Raw genomic sequence first — 9,591 nt, 5'->3', positions numbered from 1 at the left:
CACAAGCAAGGTAACAACCAAGTTGGGTAAAATTTAGACCTTAAGATAATGATCAAAGTCTCTTTTCTACTAAGGATTGACTAATGATCCAAAGCAAAATAAAGACATGGGATAAGAGTCTTGATCAACTCAAAGGATGAGGAAAATGTACTTGAGGGTGGATTATATCCCAATTACAATAGCCAAATGATTAATTGATTAAAGATGAGGTCTAAATAAAACTTCACAAGGCATAAAACCTTAACGTGAGGTTGATTTGATAAAAGATGATTTATTAAAGATTGATTGATGTGCTAAGTCCTTAGAAAAGGTTGATTATGAAAGATCAAGGAAGGGTGATAGTGATGATTAGAAGAATTAGATGACTAGAGTGCCTTTGGAATGGAAAAGACTCAATAAGTGATAGGTTTGAATGGCAAATTGTATGAAGGTATCCAACGACCCTGATTTGATGATAGTTGGTATTGAAAGACAAGTCAGATCATTGGTGTAAAGCTCAGACTCTTAGTTCATCACTTACATCAAACTCATTGTTATGACCATGGATATAATCATGATATTTGTGCAAAAAGGTCCTATGCTTGAGCAAGAGTTTGCGATTAGTATACCAAAACTTTCAGTGTCTAATGAGGTGTGCTCGTGTGAGCTTATTCTTCTTGATTGGAGGATGGGTTGACTTCTTAGGATGTTTGTACAACTTAGGCTTATGAAACATGGGGCGAGCAAAGTTCCACGTAGTTTGGACTTGTTGGGAAATTTGGACCTAAGTGTGACTTAAACTTGATTAAGTTTGGTTCAAAATCAGACTAGGATATGACTAGGACAAAACTAGGTCATGACTTGGGTATGACTAGGGACTATTACTTGGACTACACTTGACTTGGATTAGGATATGATAAAAGGTTTACTTGGACTTGGACTATGATGATTAGGATGTTGACTTGGATACACTAATTCTACTCTTGACAAAAAGACATAGCAAACACATTAGCCATGGACTCAAACAAAGACATCAAGTGCAACATGCTATCCTAGGAAGTATGCTGAGGAGGAAAACCTTTTCTTGCTAACTCAGGTACATACCCAATAGCTAATCAGAATATGACTGCTAAGTCTCACACAATGGATTCTCAATGTTGTATTAGTCGACTCCAAATGCTAAAGGGGGCACAAAATGGCAAGTCTCTAGGGACAGTTACTATCTCCCTTGCACAAAGATTATCCACTTTTCGAAGGTGAATCAGGTGGCTTGTATTTCTAAGGCTCTTCATAAGGATTTTCATTTGAAGACTACCCCTTTTAGTCACACAAACATGATTGAGGCCTATAGCCCTACAAAGTACCAAGAAAGATGTAGTCACCCAAGTGTGATTGAGACCTAAAGGCCCTACAAAATGCCCAATATGAAAGTGAACTCTCAAATAACCCTGTTCTCTGAGATTTTCATCCCAAAAGGCCTATTTATTATAGTGAGTTGGAAGGCTTGGGTTTTAGTCGTACTCACTTGGGTCGTTCCCCTCTCACCAAATCTGGAGGGTAGGCCCACTAAGGGTAAAAATCATACAAACACTAGGAAAGTTTAGAGGGTCTAGATTTATGATTGTCTATATAGACAAGACAATACTCTCCTACCTATATACTTTTCTCAAACACATAAGACAGATTGTTATTTTACCCAATTAGATTGAGTGCCTAAGAAAATGATTAAAAATGACATAATGTCTGCTTGTATCTCCTTAGGCAACCTGGAAACAAGTGGATTAGTAGTCTACAATATGTCTTGGACCGCTCGGATAGGACCTAAAAAACTCAAAAATCTGATTAATAAACAAAATTATGCAAAAATAATGCTCACGTTGTTCTATAGATAACTGTGCTGAAGTGCATGCGTACGTGTTGCAGTAGGGTCAAAAAGCAGAAAATAATAATGATAAAAAGTTATACCTGTAAGCAATCACGCTTTTCTCCTGTCAATCGCGTCAAAGAGCGTGCACTCACGCCAAAGAAGAAAAACAGGTTAATGGGGTTAGCACAAATTTGAAATTTGAAATTATGAAAAATAAGTAGGATTCTGACAGAGAACTCGCTCTATTAGCATAACACTCGCACCAAAGTGGTGTTTTCTAAATTTTAAAAAAAAAGGACTAGATTAAAGATTAACTAATTTTTTTTATTTTTTTATTTAAAACTTTGTACTTTTTATGTGTTTTTCAATAATTAGCTAAAGAAAAGAAAAACTAAGTATGTAAAAATAGTAACAACTAATCAAATGGCAAAGGGTTGAAATCAGACACATTGTTCCCGTCGCACTCGCGCTGATTGACAATCCTGCAAAAAGGGGGGGTTAGAAAATTCAAATTTAAATTCCATGCATTGAAGCATGTGTGCACGCGTCAAAGGCCTTGTTTCTCATGTTGAAGTTGAAGCACTTGCACCAAGTTACAGCCACTCATGCTATTCCAACACCTATGACTAAAAACTTGCAAAAAACTTCACAAAATGTTAAATTAGGGCTGTGGGTTCCACCGGGTATGCCAAAATGAAGCAAGGGAAAACTAGAGAGGAGGCAAATGGTTAATTTAAATATAAAATTTTTTAAAACACAAAAGAAAACTTAGTGAACACCATTATACCTCATAGTTGTCTCTTGTTCCTCGGATTGAGCTTGATGAAGTGAGGGTGCCCCTTTGATGCTTCACTTGATTTTCTCTTGGATTGTATGTGGTTGGCTCTCCAAAATGTACACAAGATAGCTGATAGGAGGATGAAATAGATGGATAATTGGACAATTTATGGATGGGTATGGATTTGGCTATAGCTTGGGTTCTTTTAATGATTATCTAAACTCAAATGGGAAGCATAAACTTACTCGATTTGGAGATGGCAAATGAAGGAGTGGAGTCTCTAATTTATAAAAGGAGGGAGAAAATGGAGGGAAGATTGTTCCAAGATGGAGGGTCAAAATTTTATGTGAGCACACACATGGATCAAAAGAAATTGACAAGACAAGTGTAGATTCCAAGAGATATGCCATAAAGGCATTTCTTGTCTAATGCACCTAGGGAAGAGAAAAAGAATACAAATATTCCTTGAATGATGAGGAGAAGGAATTAAAAATTCTCTAAAAGGATGAGCATGGGGATTTGATGAATAAAAAAGAATTAAAAATTCCTTGGAGGAAGAGATACCTAGAGGAATGTTAAATTTTTTAAAATCTCACATTCACCTAGGAAAAGAGCATTTAACAAAGGTAGTTGGATGGGAGATGCATAGAGAGATGTGAGGAGGTCATTTATGGAAAGTGGTTGAGTGAGGGGACAATGAGTTGACTTTGTGGCTAATATGAGGGTTATCCACTAGCAAACCTATTAGGAGAGAGATTAGAAGAATGTTAGGTGGGATTAGGGAAAGTGGGATTTGTAGGAGGATTTGACTAAGAGAGAGAATGAGTGGAGGCAATTAAAAATTAGAGGAATAATGGTAAGTGAGATTAGGAGAGTTTCTAAAAGAATTAATTAGGCTAATGATAGGTTAGGAAAAGGCGATTTGTATGAATCACCTAGGTTAATTAATTAATTGAGATTAACTAACTAAAGGGGGGATTTGAGAAGAATCAATTTTGGATACCTTAGAAGAATGGAGGAGAATTGATTTACTAAATAAATCAATTATTGGAGCATAGTGACAATATTAATTAAATCTAATTAATACCGAGGAGAACAAGGATTAACATAGTTAAATAAATTAATTATGTGATAGAATTAAATTAATTAAAATAATTAATTTAAGTGTCTACAATCATCATTGCCCAAGAGGCTATCCATTCTATCCAACAAAACAAGGAGCCAAGTATGCTTATTAAGTTAGATATTAAGAAAGCTTATGACAAAGTGGATTGAATTTCCTATGTAAAGGCTTGGAAGCCTTTGATTTTGCCAAGTCCTCGATTAACCTTATCTTTGAATGTATCTCCTCTCCTATAATCTGCATCTTGGTGAATGGCACCCTGGAGGGCTTCTCTAACATTTCTAGAGGTTTTGAGGTAGGGGGACCCTATATCCCCCTTTCTTTTCATCATCATGGCAAAATATTTGGGTAGATCCATCTCTAGGGCTAGGGAAAGGGAGTTCCTTAATGGCATTAAAATAACCAATGATCTGGATCCCATCACTCACCATCAATTTATTGATGATACAATGTTGTATGGCCTAGGCAATAGACATGAGGCATGATCATTCAAAGTAATTCTTGACTCCTACACCAAAGCCTCGGGATAGGAAATTAACAAAGAAAAATTTGAAATCTTCTTTTTAAATACTGATAGAAATGAGGAACATGTGATCTGTAACATTCTGAAATTCAAGGTGGGGGAGCTTCCATGTAAATACCTAGGTTTATCCCTTGCTAGAGGTTGTAGATCTTCAAAACTTTGGGATCATATAGTTACCAAAATTAAAAATAAAACAGAATCCTGGAAAGGAAATTGGCTCTGCTTTTCTGGTAGGGATACCATGATTAAATCAATCCTCTCTGCCATGTCATTCTACCAACTCTCTTGTATCGATATCCTGATAGTTAAAAAGGAGGAGCTAAATAAACTCCTCATAAATTTCTTCTGGCAAGGCGCATGGGATAAAAAAGAATTGACACTATTGGCCTGGGATAAAGTATGTAGATGTAAGGAGGATGAGGGGGGTGGAATTAAGAATATCAAAGAATAGAGTAAAGCTTAAGGGGCAATATTAATATGGCAAATGCAAAAAATTTCCAACTAAAAATGGACCATAATCCTTTGTCATACCTACTTGAATAGCAACAACTCTACAAGCATCTTTAGAACTGCCAACCCCCAGAGAGGTTCCTGCATCTGGAACTTCATGTTATACTTTAGAAGCATTATTATAGAAAAACTGATATGGAATCTAGGAGGTGGTGACCAAACCCTATTTTGGTCTGACTCTTGGTGTGGATACCTAGGAATTAACAAGATGGCCAACTTCAAGCACTCCCAAATCCTCTTGGAAGAAAGGTGGGGGAAATATGTCAGTAATTATATTGAAGTAGAAGGTAGCACAACTAAAAGTTGGAAATAGAAATCCTTTGAAAACATTGATATCCCGACTAGTGATAAGGAGGTGTTTATTAGTATTATTGAGTCAAGAGCTATAACTTTTCATCCTGATTAGGATAAATTGGTGTGGGATGGCTCCAAATCAGGGAGATATAACACCAATGAAGGCTATAATATTCTTACGGGAAAAAAGTTAAGGCCAAGGTGTGAGATCCCACTGAAACTTTGTTGGGATAAAAATTGCCTTCCTAAGGTAAGATTGTTCTCCTGGCTTCCATTACAAAACAAGATCCTTACTGCTAACATGTTCAGAAAATGGGGATATGAGGTTCCAAGAAAGTGTCCTCTTTGTGAAAAGGAGGAAAATATGGACCACTTATTATTAACCTGTGACTTCTGGGCAAGTGCAAGGTAATGAGTCACAAATTCGCGGAAGTCCGCGCATTGGAAAATGCGCTCTTATAAACGGGGGCCCGTTTTCAAAAAACGGGGGCCCGTTTGTGCTTCGGGCTCCCGAGCCGAAAGGTAACGGGGGCCCGTTTTGTTTAAAAACGGGCCCCCGTTTTTCTATAAAACGGGGGCCCGCTTTTAAACAAAACGGGGGCCCGTTTTTTAGAAACGGGGGCCCGTTTCTAAAAACGGGCCCCCGTTTTGTTTAAAAGCGGGCCCCCGTTTCTAAATGGCATTTTTCCTTTTTTTCCACAATCCGCCCTTGTTTGAAAACGGGGGCCCGTTTTGTGGAAGTTGATTCCACAACCCGCCACTTGGCTCGGGATTAGGCCCGGGATAGGCCTGGGATGGCCACACCTGAGACATGGACCTGCAAATTCAAATCTCCATGAATGAAAGCACAAATATGAACTTCAGAAATAGTTTACACGCCTCTAATTAGAGAATTTTTATACGAAATTAAAACCCATTTCAGATTATACTGTCTAGATTCTAAATATGTAAATTTATTTAAAAATTGATTATTTTAACTATTTTTCATTTAATTTATACTAAATCAGGTCCATAAATTTGAAATATTAACTAATTTTGTTAATTTAATAACTTTTTTATTTTAAAGAATTTTGGAAAAAAAATTATATGTCATCAATCTACACAAAATTCTTTTGTATTTAAAAAAAAAAAAAATCAAAAAATGTGAAGTTTACATCAAATTATGTGGGTCGTACACGTCAAATTTTTAAAAAGATAATTACGGCAATTAAAAAATTAATTAAAAAAAAAATATTAGAAAAAAAAATACAAAAAAATATGCTCATCAATCTTCAGTGTGTTACAAACCATTTCCCAAAACGGTTTGAGAAAATAATTTTAATTGTGTCAAAAAGTGTGGGTCGTACACATGCATGGTATGGTTCTGAAACAGGCATTTTTAAAACATAGTTTTCAGAACTCGATTTAAAAAGTTATTTTTTATTATGTGGGTATTAAAATAAATTATATATTTGGAAACTACACTCAGAGGGCTATCTTTTATATTACTGACTTTTTCCAAGATTCAATCTCTAAGTGTTTCAAAATTTAAGCTCAAATAAGACAAAATCTGAAAATCAGGGAAAACACTTCCACTTTTTGGCCAAAAAGTGGACTCATCTTCTTGCACTGACCCTTCTCACATCAGTGTTGGAGATGGCTACGTAATAAACTAGGATGCAACTCAGAAATTCCAAGCTCTATTTTGAGTATGTTCCAAGCATGGCCTTTAAGAAACTTGAATTGCTTGTATGGTGGTCTCTGGATCATTGCTCCATCTATTGTTATCTGGGAATTGTGGAAAGAAAGGAATAGGCGAATATTTAAGGAAAAAAGGTTGGGCTAGGATCAACTAACTAATAAGATGGAAGTTGTTATTATTGAAATTATGAACAACATAGTCATGAAACGACAACATGAGGAGGAAAATATATCCTTCTAGGATGAAAATGTGAGGGGTCATTGGACTGGCCTGAAGATCCCTCCTTATATTGGGCCAGGGATTAAGAAAGGTAAATGTAACAGGGACACTTGTGCTTGGTAGCCACCCATGAGTGGATGGTTCAAGCTTAACTTTGATGGGGCTTCCAAAGGTAACCTAGGCTAAGATGGCATTGGGTGTTGTCTTCACAACTTTTAAGGGATCGAGGTGGCTCAGAGAGAAAGACCAGTAGGCATTGAAACCAACAACAAGGTATAATTTTTGGTCGTCATGGAAGGTCTTGAAATGTGTAAAGAGTCAGGAGTGGAGAAACTAGTTGTTAAAGGGGACTCGACCATTGTGATAAATGCCCTCAGAAAAGGATCCATTCCAAATTTGAGGTTAGATACGTTACTTAGTAAAGCTCTAAACTTGGGCAAGTCCTTCAAGAAGATTATATTCAATCACATCTTTAGGGAGGGCAAATCTAGAGCCAATGAATTAGCAAATAAGGGATCAAATGGTCTCACCATAGAATAGCAGGGCTTCATGCTTTTTGGCCTCATAGTTCAAATATGCAATTCCTTCCCCCACGCCCCTTGATCTACAAGGGGTTATTAGATAGGCATACCCAACCCAAACTTGGCTCTAGTTAGTGATTTAGTCTCTCCCCTCCCTTCATTTACCTTAGTCTCTCACTCCTTCCTATTTTAATACACACACACACACACACACACACACACATATATATATATATATATATATATATATATATATATATATATATATATATATATATATATATATATATATATATATATATATATATATATATATATATATATGGATTTGAATGCATATTAATACATATACTTTTATGATCTTGATTTCTCTATTTATATATGTGTGTGTGTGGATTTAAATGCATATTAATTCATATACTTTTCTAGTCCTGCTCTCTCTCTCTCTCTCTCTCTCTCTCTCTCTCTATATATATATATATATATATATATATATATATATATATATATATATATATATATATATATATATATATACCTATTCATACATAAGATTTTGACACCGGTACAGATGGAGAACTTAAGAAAACAATTGGAAGGAGCTCTTGTAGATTATGATGCAGAGAAGTTGAAGAATATCAAACTTGAAGATGATCTAAGGACTGCATAGGAATTCATTCAAGGACTTCAGGAGAATCTTACTATAACTCGAAATAAAAGAAAAAAATTTCATGAGAAGATGCAAAAAGATGATGATGAAAAGGAAACTCTTAATGAGCTTGTGAACAAGTTGAGATTAGAGAACTGTAACATAAAGAATGAAATGCAAGATATGACTATGAGGTTTTGTAAAGACATTGAAGACATGAAGAAGAATGAAGAAGACTTGACTAGGAGATTTAATGATGCTGGTAATGAAAATATAAGACTCGGTCATGAAAATGATATGTTGAAGACAGATTTGATTCACATGCAACATGATAAAATAGAGCTTATGAGACAAAAGGGAATTCTAGAAAATGAGTTGGCTACTGCAAATCAACATAAAGAGAAATTCAAGAAAAGTTCACAGGAACTTGATAACATGCTGAAAAGTCACAAACCTAATGGAGATACTAATGGACTTGGATTTGAAGTTGGAGAAAGTTTCAGTACTGCAAACAATCATGATCACAACAAACTGGTAAGACAACCTAGTGCTTATAAATTTAATGGGAAATGCTTTAACTATAATAAGTATGGTCATAGAGAAAATCAGTGTAGATCTAGAAACCATCAAAACATTAATGCACCCACCAGTCAATGTTCCAAATGCAACAAAGTTGGTCATAATTTAGAAAATTGCATAATGAATGTGAGATGCTATATTTGTGGAAGATTTGGGCACTTATCTAACCAATGTAGAACACAAACAGGCATAGGATATGGAAAGGCTATTCAGAAGAATAATGTAACTTGTTATTCTTGTAACAAGATTGGACATATTGCAAAATTCTGTAGAAGCAAGACTTCACCGACAAACATTAAAGGATCCAGTTTGAAAGGAAAAGAATAGGTAAATGAGGTAAAGCAAGAATTTTTGAAACAATGGGTTAGGAAGAGAGATCAAAATGTTGATGAGACTATCTCTATACTGGTAGAATAGAGTAACCCTCCACTGGTAGGAGACCCTTCATCCAACTGAGAAGTAACCCTTTGGGGGTATTGTAGCGAATTGAATATCATACAGATTACCCTCAGTCGATGGTGAGAAGATAGATTTCTTCTTTAACCGACAGATGTGTTAAGTTTTCACTTAATCGACGAGCATTTAATGCGGTTGGTAAGAGAAAAGTCATTATAAATAATCGGATTTCCCTCATTTTTTTATTCATCGAGTATTCAAATTAGCAGAGAGCATGAAAAAGAGAAAAGGCATTCAAGCAAAGGTGCGAAGAGATTTCTTTCAAGCATTCAGAATACTTTAAGGTAGTTAAAGGTATTTTTTAATGGCTTCTTCTTCTGCTCCCAAGTTTATTGTGAACCCTACTATTGTGGAAAACGTAAAATGCCATAGGCCCGTGTTTAAAATAATTCCCAAAGTAGTTAAGCAAGAT

This window comes from Cryptomeria japonica, chromosome 1 (assembly GCF_030272615.1).
Source record: "Cryptomeria japonica chromosome 1, Sugi_1.0, whole genome shotgun sequence".
Classification (NCBI taxonomy): Eukaryota; Viridiplantae; Streptophyta; class Pinopsida; order Cupressales; family Cupressaceae; genus Cryptomeria; species Cryptomeria japonica.
The sequence above is the reverse complement of the archived record's forward strand: the minus strand, read 5'-3'. Positions refer to the sequence as shown.